Consider the following 10,892-nt stretch of genomic DNA (forward strand, 5'->3'; position numbering starts at 1 on the left):
CCTCAACACTATGACAATCCAGGCAAAAGTGAGGACGGCAGATGCTGGAAACCAGAGTCTAGATTAGAGTGGTGCTGGAAAAGCACAGCAGGTTAGGCAGCATCCAAGGAGCATGAAAATCGACATTTCCGGCAAAAGCCCTTCATCAGGAAACCATGGCAGTCCAGTCTGTGTTTAGAATGTTAAAATCCCTTACCATTACTACCCCATTACTCTGACAGAGATCTGAGATCTCCTTACATATTTGCTTCTCAATTTCCCACTGACAATTGGGGATCCTATGATACAATCCCAACAAGGTGATCATCCCTTTCTTATTTCTCGGTTCCACCCATTTAACTTCACTGAACAATCTCCCAGGAATATCCTCCCTAAGTACAGCTGTAATGTTATCCCTAACCAAAAATGACAGTCCCCCTCTTCTCTTGCCTCCCTTTCTTTGCTTCCTATAGTATCTACACTCCAGAAGATTAAGCTGCCAGTCCTGTTCATCCCTGAACCACTTTTCTGTAATAGTTATGATATCCCAGTCCCTTGTTACCAATCATGCTCTGAGGTCATCTGCCTTTCCAGTCAGGCCTCTTGCATTAAAAATTGATCAATCTTACCTCATTCTGGGCCTTGAATATTTGACTCGCTCCCCTTATCCACTATACCAGCCTCAGCCTTTTCTCTCTTACTATTGCTTTGGTTTCCAAATCTTTGCAGCATAGAATTACTGAACTTCAATATAAAATGGACACAGAATCCTGAAAATTGCCTGTTGAAGAACCTTGCCACTTAGTAGCAGTTCACTCACTATCTTTCTAAAAATTGTATTTTTGAGTGCTGGTTTTGATTTAAAATAAAGTGTACAATAAAGCAATTGTTTTGTTTTTTGGTCAACACTACTTGCTGTTTTTTTTCCCTTTAATTCATTTACACTCTTGGTACATATATTCTATAGATTTGAGTGGTGCTGGAAAAGCACAACAGGTCAGGCAGCAGCCAAGGAGCAGAAAATTTGAGACTCATTCATAATGAAGGGTTCCTACCCGAAACGTCGATTTTCCTGCTTCTTGGATGCTGCCTGACCTGCTGTGCTTTTCCAGCACCACTCTAATATTGACTCTAATCTCCAGCATCTGCAGTCCTCACTTTCGCCTACATGTATTTGCCTGATTGAAAACAAAATCTGATGAAGAGTCACCAGATACAAAATGTTAACTCTGTCTTAACCTCAGAGATGGTCCTAGACCTGGTGAGTTTCACTACTAATTCATATTTTTGTTTCCAATCTCCCGCATCTGCAATTTTTTGTTTAACTCCGTTTCCCCTATTGCCACTCAATCACCTAAAGGTGCAACAGAGCAGACCATGGGAGACCCACTGGATGTACCACTGGGTTCTGCTGGAATTGTGAGAGAAAGAGGAATGCAGTAAGAACTTTGCCTTCACCTGAACTCTTGCCATTGTGATATTGAAGTTGTGTTCCTGATGGCTGTACAGATCAGTTGGGTTTGAGAAGGTTTTGAAAATTATTGGTGCAAGTTATGTTCCATTTGCAGCCAAAAGTATTGGAAAGCAAATCTAGTTTCATGTTTATAAAAGAGACAAGATAATGAGGAAATGAGGAAACTGGAGAAATCTGAGTTCATCCCTTGTGGTTGGAGGGTTCCTAGGCGGAAGATGAGGTGCTCTTCCTCCAGCCATTGTGTTGCTATGGTCTGGCGATGGAGGAGTCCAAGGACCTGCATGTCCTTGGTGGAGTGGGAGGGGGAGTTGAAGTGTTGAGCCACGGGGTGGTTGGGTTGGTTGGTCTGGGTGTCCCAGAGGTGTTCTCTGAAAAATTCCGCAAGTAGGCAGCCTGTCTCCCCAATATAGAGGAGGCCACATCAGATGCAGCGGATGCAGTAAATGATGTGTGTAGAGTTGCAGGTTAATTTGTGGCAGATGTGGAAGGATCCCTTGGGGCCTTGGAGGGAAGTAACGGGGGAGGTGTGGGCGCAAGCTTTGCATTTCTTGCGGTTGCAGGGGAAGGTGCCGGGAGTGGAGGTTGGGTTGGTGGGGGCTGTTGACCTGACGAGGGAGGCACAGAGGGAGTGGTCTTTTCGGAATGCTGATAGGGGAGGGGAGGGAAATATATCCCTGGTGGTGAGGGTGGTTGGAGGTGGTGGAAATGACGACAGATGATACGATGTATATGGAGGTTCGTGGGGTGGTAGGTGAGGGCCAGTGGGGTTCTGTCCTGGTGGCGATTGGAGGGGCGGGGCTCAAGGGCGGAGGAGCGGGAAGTGGAGGAGATGTGGTGGAGAGCATCGTCAAACATGTCTGGGGGGAAATTGCGGTCTATGAAGAAGGAGGCCATCTGGGTTGTTCGATATTGGAACTGGTCCTCCTGGGAGCAAATGCGGTGGAGACAAAGGAATTGGGAATATGGGATGGTGTTTTTACAGGGGGCAGGGTGGGAGGAGGTGAACCTCCTTCCACCTATCGCATTTCCAATGCCTCTCCCCCAAATCCCTCCTCCCTACCTTTTATCTTAGCCTGCTGGGCACACTTTCCTCATTCCTGAAGAAGGGCTCATGCCCGAAACGTTGATTCTCCTGCTCCTTGGATACTGCCTGACCTGCTGCGCTTTTCCAGCAACACATTTTCAGCTCTGATCTCCAGCATCTGCAGTCCTCACTTTCTCCTAGAAGATTTTAACCTACTGCGAATCCTCTAACAAGGATGCCTTCCTTGAAGAAGCTCTCTTCCTCCCTCTACAAGGATTTCAGTGAGTTCCTCTCTCACTGCACACCCCATGTCATCTCCTCTGCCCAGAAGCTCAGATTTCTCCAGTTTCCTCATTTCCCCTCCCCCCACTTTGTCTCAGTCCCAACCCTCAAACTCAGCACCACCTTCCTAACCTGCAATCTTCTTCCTGACCTCTCCACGCCCACCCCCACTCCGGCCTATCACCCTCACCTTATTACCCTCACCTTAACTTCCTTCCACCTATCGCATTTCCAACGCCCCTCTCCCAAGTCCCTCCTCCCTACCTTTTATCTTAGCCTGCTGGGCACACTTTCCTCATTCCTGAAGAAGGGCTCATGCCCAAAACGTCGATTCTCCTGCTCCTTGGATGCTGCCTGACCTGTTGTGCAACACATTTTCAGCTCCAAACTCCTGTCTCAGACCAGTTGAAACATATAATGAATCCTTCTATTCTGGCTCTCATTGAGATAAAATTATTAAACCACAGATCCCTTATTGGGTCATATTTCTGGACTGTGTATGCAGCTTTTAATGAGTGCACTTACGTGAGAGTTTTGAGGGATGGGGTTGTGGGGAGAACAACAAGTGTTAAGGAATATAAGCTGGAAGAACCATGACCATTGGAATGACAACTTGGCATACTAAAACTGCTATGAGGTCTTTAACAAAGTTTTACACAAAGTGTCACTAATAACCTCAAAGCTAGAGGGCATCAGGGTTAAGAAGTCAACACTTATTTGGAGGATGTATGTCATAGTGTATGAAGAGGTCACAAGAATATGTTTGTTGCTCAAAGTCAGACGTATGCTAGTCTTAAAGTGGCACAATATTATGTTGCCAAACTAGCTTCAAAGAAGCCCATTAAGTACAGCATTTGAAGAACGGTGGGTAGATTTTATTTAGTCTAACCAAACAACCAATGTTAATCCTAATGATTAAAATAATTTCTGCTAATGCAGCTGCACAATTTCAAATATATGTTTTACATGTGACTTGGTGGATCTTTTTTTAAGAACTTTTTTTTTCAGAGTTTAATTCCAAAATACCTCATTAATTTGTGGAAACACACACATGCCAATGCACCTTTGTAATACCAAAACCTTTCAACGATTCAGTGAATTTACTCAGATTACCAAAATTCTGGAACTGTGACTGAAAGAAAAATTAAACAACAGCATTTTCCAATTGGCTACTTCATTAATTTCAGAAGAAATGTTTCAGTCTGAGAATTGTTCATTTATTCAGTTGACATCTCAGGTATGTAAATGAAGGTGCTAAATATTATGAAAAAAAATCTCAAGTTGTGGTGCTTTTTGCCACTTAAAGGGCCATTGGACATATTTTTGATTGTCTATGTGGCAGCAATATTTTAACCATGTTGGTTTCCTAAATGTGTGAAACAATTATTAAATGTGCATCCAGCGCAAAACAGTATTGACAACAATATAATGTCTTTAATTTGGCAAAGTGACTCCATTTGCTTCACAGAAGAGTTAACATCAAGAATTTGACACCGAGTACAAAAAGTAATATTATGACAAGTGGATTTTAAAGAACATCTTAAAGCAAAGAGAAAAACAGAAAATTCTAGAGTTTAGGGTCAGACAGTTGAAAGCACAGCCATCAACAGTGGAGCATTTCTTTTGAATCCTTTCATGGGATGTGGGCATCAATGGCTAGGTCAGGATTTATGTCCATGCCTAATTCTACTTAGGAAGTTGATTGTGAGCTTCCTTGTTGAACTGCTGGAGTGCATGGTATGTTGGTATTAGGAAAAGAGTTTTAGGAATTTGGCCCAGTAACAGTGAAGAATCAGTGATATAATTCCAGTCAAGATGCTGTGCACCTGAGAGAAGGAGTTTGCGCATAGTATTATTTCCATTCATCTGCCACTCTTGTCTTTTGACGTTGTAGCGACCATCTGTTTGGAAGTCAGTATTGAGAGAGGCTTGGTGAGTTTCTTAAATGCATCCTAGGGATGGTGCAAACTGCTGTCACTGTACAGTGGTGGAGAAGGGCACAAATGTTTAACATGGCCATGGGGTTGTCAGTCAGGTGATCTGCTTTGTCCTGGATAGTTTTTAACTTCTTGAGCATTGTAGGACCAGCAGTCATCCAGGCAAGTGGCTAGTATTCAATGATAAAACCTACTACATACCTTCTTATCTGTGTTTAATACCAAAAATACCAAAATAAAATCAAATTACTGCAACGGAATATTAAAATAATAAGACCATAAGATAGAAGAGCAGAATTAGGCTATTTGGTTCATCAAGCCTGCTCCTCCATTCGATTTTGGCTGATATGTTTCTCCATCCCATTCTCCTGCCTTTTCCTATAAATGTTGATGCCCTCATGAATCAAGAACCTATCTAGTTCTGACTTAAATACACTCAATGACTTGGCGACCACAGCCTTCTGTGCAACTGAGTTCCACTGAGTCGCCATCCTCTGGCTGAAGAAATTCCTTCTCATTTTAGTTGTAAAGGGTCATCCCTTCACTCTGAGGCTGTGACTTCAGGACCTACTTCCTTCCACTAGTGTAAACATCTTCCACATGTGTACTTTATCCAGGCCTCTCAATATTCTGTAAGTTTCCATCAGATCCCGCATCATCCTTCTAGCTTCCATCAAGTAGAGACCCAGAGTCCTCAACTGCTCCTCATATGACAAGCTCTTCATGCCCACGATCATTCTTGTAAACCTTGGCTGGACCTCCTCCAAGGCCATTACATCCTTCCTTAGACACAAGGCCCAAAACTGTTCACAATATTTCAAATACAGTCTGACCAGAGCCGTACACAAACTCAGCACTACATCTCTACTCATGCATTCTAGCCCTCTCAAAATGAATGCTAACATTGCATTTACCTTCCTAATTGCCAACTGAAACAGCATCATAAACTTAAGAGAATCATGAATTAGGACTCTTCAGTGCCTTTGTGCTTCAGATTTCTGAAGCCTTTCCCCTAACTAGTTTACACCTCTATTCTTCTGACCAAAGTGCATAGTCTCACATTTTCCAAAATTATTTTCCATCTGCTACTTCTTTGCCCACACTCCTAGACTGTCCACATCCTTCTGTAGCCTCCTTCTTGGTTTTCTCTAAAATAGCATCTTCTCAAATAAAAAATGAATATTTATATTACATTTTGCAGCATATTCTCTGAAGCAACCTTATAATTCCAGCAAATTTGCTGTGAAATATTTAATAAAACGCAATTCAGATTTGTTTATAATTTTTAAAAACTGTATATATTTGCCAGGAAGGTGCCATTCTGTTACTCAACTGTGACACCTTGATGAAACCAAATTTGGCTCAGGCTGGGTCTGAGCTTCTACTGCAATGGTTTTCCACTTATTTTGGATGACGTCAAATATCTCAGGGGTGGGGGAGTCCAGAACTAGAGGGCATAGGTTAGGGTGAGAGGGGAAAGATATAAAAAGGTTCTAAGTGGCAACTTTTACACATGAATAAAATAGGTAACAGATATTCACTGGTTCACTTCTCAGGGCAATTCCTTAACCAATCTGAGTCAACTTGTCTAGTTTAAAACTTAAGTAAAGTCTTGCAGTTAACAGCAATCACCATTAACTGATGCATTTTTCATGACAACACTTTTTTCAATCATAAATCATTTGAAAACCAATCAGTATGTACTAATGTTGGTTTTCCCATCAAGTTGCCATACTTACAAATTGAACTGATGTGGACAAGCCTTGGACAAAGTGTGCCATTTTTCAGGAATACTATAAATGTGTTCTTATAATTCACTTCTAAAATGTTCTGTCTATTGATTTCTTGGAAATTGAATTGTCTCCCTAACTATCAACCAGATTCCAAAGAAACAAATGTTGTATTTGAATTAAATGCTGCTTATATCATTTCAATCACAAGTCACTTATTTGGTTACTAAACCAAAATTAATAAAATCCAGAAATTTCTTATAGTGTAAGTCACATTTGATGGATCATTTAGATATTCTTTGTACAAATAATGTAATCTGAGGGGATTGACATCATATATATTATGATAGGGGTGGCAAGATGGCTTAGTGGTCAGCACTCCATCTCACAGCGTCAGGGGCCTGGGTTTGATCTCACCCTCGGCTGACTCTCTGTCTGTCTGGAGCTTGCACATTCTCCCCATGTCCAGAGATGTGCTGGATGGGTGGATTGGCCATAGAAATTGCAGGGTTACAGGAATAGGGTAGTGGAGTGAGTCTGGGTGGGATGCTGTTTGGAGGGCCAGTGTATGCTGAATGAACTGCTTCCAGACTGTAGGGATTCTATGAGATCTGTGATGGTGAGGTGATCATGATAACACATTATGTATTGCAGTCATCAAATGAATGAAGAAACAATTTTACTGAATCATAAAGAGACATATACTGTTTTACATGTGGGACAACAGGCTGTTTTCAGTGAATGCACCACTTAAACGTTATTGGATGGTAAGAATAAGTGAATAATCACAATCTATCATTACATACACAATGAAGGCAGAACTTTCAGGGACAGCATCTTTTAGAAATCAGAAACTATCAAACCCAAATACCATAGATATAAGCTGTATGAAGATCCTGTTACTCACTAAGCGCTGCAGATGTCAGCCTCAGCAGGAAGCCCTTCCCCCTTCCGTAATGGTGCTCTGGGGAATGTAGAGGATCTTGGAATAAAATCCTATCCTTCCCTTCAAATCTCCACCCCAAACTCCTGCTGAGAAAGGAGAGCGAACCATTCACACATCAATAAATGCCTCTGAGGTTCTGCTTCTGGGAAAAAAAATTAACAAACTTTCAACCAATTATTAAAGCACTTTATCCTTTCTCTATGTGTTGATTGGGATAGGCAAGGAAAGCAAATATATTTTCAAATGTTCAGTTGAAACTTTATCTCTGTTAATTAATTTGTCCAGTAGTTTATGTACAATTCTGCTTGATATCCTCCAATTGTTATAACTTGCATCATTGGAATATTTCTATAGGATGTCATAATGTAAGTTCCAGTAATCAGAACTTGTCTTACTAGTATAACAAGATCATTTACTTTTTTATTCATCAAATTCAAACAATTTTTGTTTCACTGAAGGAAAACAAACCCAATGAAGAAATTTAAATCAAAAGTTGTAACAGACCACATACAACTTATGACAGATTGATATATTTCAGACTGTGCAAAACAATCTAAAATAAGATATAATTGGTTTCTCATTTTCAGCTTTTTCCAATTGATTTCTTAAAAAAAGTCAAAAATGTTGCCTTCTTGAGACAAAATAAGATTGACAAAAATCATTAGGAGAATCTTTGCTATCCTTTCATGACATAATGTCTCTTACTGGTTATGCAATCTTAATTTAAATTTAGCTTTACTTCATTTACTTTCTATATATTTTTTGTATTTTTCGCTGGATGTGAGTGACGCTGGTTTGACCAGCATTTAATGCCCATCCCTAATTTTCCTTAAGCATGTGGTGTTGAGCCATCCACTTGAACTGCCACAATCTAGCTGGGGTAGCTGCACCAACACTGCTATTAGGATAGAAGTGTCAAGATTTTGATCCAGAAACAGTGAGGGAATAGCAATGTAAGTTGGTGTGGGCCTGGAGGGGAACTTGGATGGTGTCAAGCCTCTTGTGTGTGGTTTCTTAGAATCCCTACAGTGTGGAAACAGGCCCTTAGGCCCAACAAGTCCACACCGACCCTCCGAAGAGTCTCCCACCCAGAACCATTACTCTATATTTATCCCTGATTAATGCGCCTAACCAACACATCCCTGAACATTACGGGCAATTTAGCATGGCCAATTCACCTAATCTGTACATCTTTGGATTGTGGGAGGAAACCAGAGCACCCGGAGGAAACCCACGCAGACACTGGGAGAATGTGCAAACTTCAGACCGACAGTCGCCCAAGGCAGAAATTGAACCTGGGTCCCTTGTGTTGCAAGGTAGCAGTGCTAACCACTGAAGCACCATGCCACCCATATCAGTTGCAACTATCCAGGCAAGTCAAGAGTATTCCATCACACTCTTGAATTGCTCTTTGTAGATAATGGGGAGGATCAGAGAAATCAGTAGGTGAGTTATTTCACACTGGACTTTCAGCTTCTGGTCTGCTATCATAACCAAAATTATTATACCATGCTTATGTGGCCAGTCCAAGTAAATTCCTTATTAATGGTAATAGCCAGGATGTTGAGAGTGAGGTGGGCAACAATGGTCATTCCATTGATTGTCAAGGACTAATGTTAGTTTATTTCTTGTTGGAGATGCTTATTGCTTGTTAATTGTGCGATGTAAATGAAACTTGGCACTTTCATGGTCAAGTCTGAATGTTCTCATTTCATAAATAGTTTGAAAAGGAGTTACAAGGATTCATCGCGAACCTCACCAAATATCATCCTCATGTCCTTCTGCAAGAGACACTGTACCAATCTCATGAGAGCTGTGCAGTTTGCAAATTTTGAAAGCCATGTGACTAAAAAACACAAATTCTGGGTTCAAAATCAGCAAATATTATTTGTAATTATGAAGAAATCTGGGTTGTCATCAGAGAAAAGGAACTTGAGGCACAAAGTCTAATTTTCAAATTTACTGAAGATTGGCATAATATGTTGATATAAAACAGAAGGAATGAATGAATATCTGTGTTACAACACGGTAAACTCCTCTGCTAATTTAAACCCAACACACAGAGAGGCTCACCTTGCGCCGTAATCTGTTAAATTTCAACAGGCAAAGAAGTATCGCAGAGGTCATTATTTAAAGTAAAAATTAACAATTTTATTTCTTAACAACTATTCACAGCTCCTTTCTCTTAAACCTATTTTTACTTCCCTATTCTACAATACTGGTCTGATAAAAACCCCAATTAAGATTTATTTTTAAAAATTCAAATTTCAAAACCAGCCAGCTATCAAATCTTCTCTCTGTATCTTCCTCTATAGATTTTCCTCTGTCGTCATTTCTTCAGTATTCTGCTTCACAGGTCTTTCATATGAACAGGCACCTTTCAGACAGCTATTCAGCTTGTAGTCTATACTTGTTAGTTTTTCTTGGCACTTCTCCCTTAACAATTCAAAATGTCCAATTTTATACCCCAAGACATCAGATCATTTCATTGGTTTGATGTCATTCCAAACAGCAAAATTCAATTTTGATTGGATTTTGGTATCTTAAACTGATTGGCAGAATTTGAATTTGTTTTTGTTACATGGCAACACAATACCAGCTATTTGTGTCAATCAAATGTTACATTTTTATCTCGTTCAGGACACTGTGCTTTTAGTCAGTCCTTGCTAGCTTCCTCTCTCTCTCTCTCTCTTAAAGGTACAGCACACCTCTACACCTTCATAACAATCTGCTACTTACAGAGTGGCAAAGAACCTTTCAAAAGAATCTAATCATCTCAATGATCATGATTGTTGTATAAGGGTGTAAGGATTGTAGAATTGCCAACAGAGCCAGTATATGGCACTGGACTAGTGGTGGTAGGTAGGCCAGGTAGATTGCTGCCACCAATCCAGACCACAGTATAAACTGGGTGGAATCTTGTAGAGATTTGAATGACTTTGGCCACAACATGAACTGTGGCAGAACTGTGCGCAAAATTAATCAACTCTGATCTCTAAGGTGGAAGAACTTCATTGCATCTTTTAATCCTGGGAATCAAAGTGAATATCACGCTTGGTGACAGTGAGTTGCTGTTCAGGGGGACTATTGGTTATTAATGACCTTATTAAATGCAGATCTCACCTCTTTAATATCCAGCTTTCTGTCAAACCATATGCTGTAAGCAAACTCGATGCTGAGAATCTCGACATGGAAGTCAGAGCTGGTAGCTGGCAACTTCAGCTCACTATTAGCTGTGAAAAGTCTTCATGTTGGTCATCACATGACAGCATCTCAGGGCCATGGGCACATCCATGGGCACCACCCACCTTCACAGACATTGCTATCTGGTAATTGCCAACCCTTCAGAATCCTCATGGCACCTCTCATTCTTCTGAATTCCAGTGAGTACAGGCCCAATCTACTCAACCTCTCCTCACCAGACAATCCCTCCATACCTTGTATCAGCCTAGCAAACCTTCTCCAGATGCCTCCAATGCCAGTATATCTTTCCTTCAATATGGGGCTCAAAACTGTTCAC

The 10,892-nt window shown here is 40.9% G+C and overlaps 1 long non-coding RNA gene across 1 annotated transcript in view; it reads right to left on the reverse strand.

Moving 5' to 3' along the window:
• Nucleotides 1-7,455, reverse strand: part of LOC140480476 (uncharacterized) — a 34,661-nt gene extending 27,206 nt beyond the window's left edge. Inside the window, exon 1 of the long non-coding RNA XR_011961305.1 lies at nt 7,334-7,455. This is a non-coding gene — a long non-coding RNA (uncharacterized lncRNA). The remainder of the gene's footprint in view (nt 1-7,333) is intronic.
• Nucleotides 7,456-10,892: the final 3,437 nt, after the last annotated feature.

The sequence above is a fragment of the Chiloscyllium punctatum genome, chromosome 8, assembly GCF_047496795.1.
Source record: "Chiloscyllium punctatum isolate Juve2018m chromosome 8, sChiPun1.3, whole genome shotgun sequence".
NCBI classification, from domain to species: Eukaryota; Metazoa; Chordata; class Chondrichthyes; order Orectolobiformes; family Hemiscylliidae; genus Chiloscyllium; species Chiloscyllium punctatum.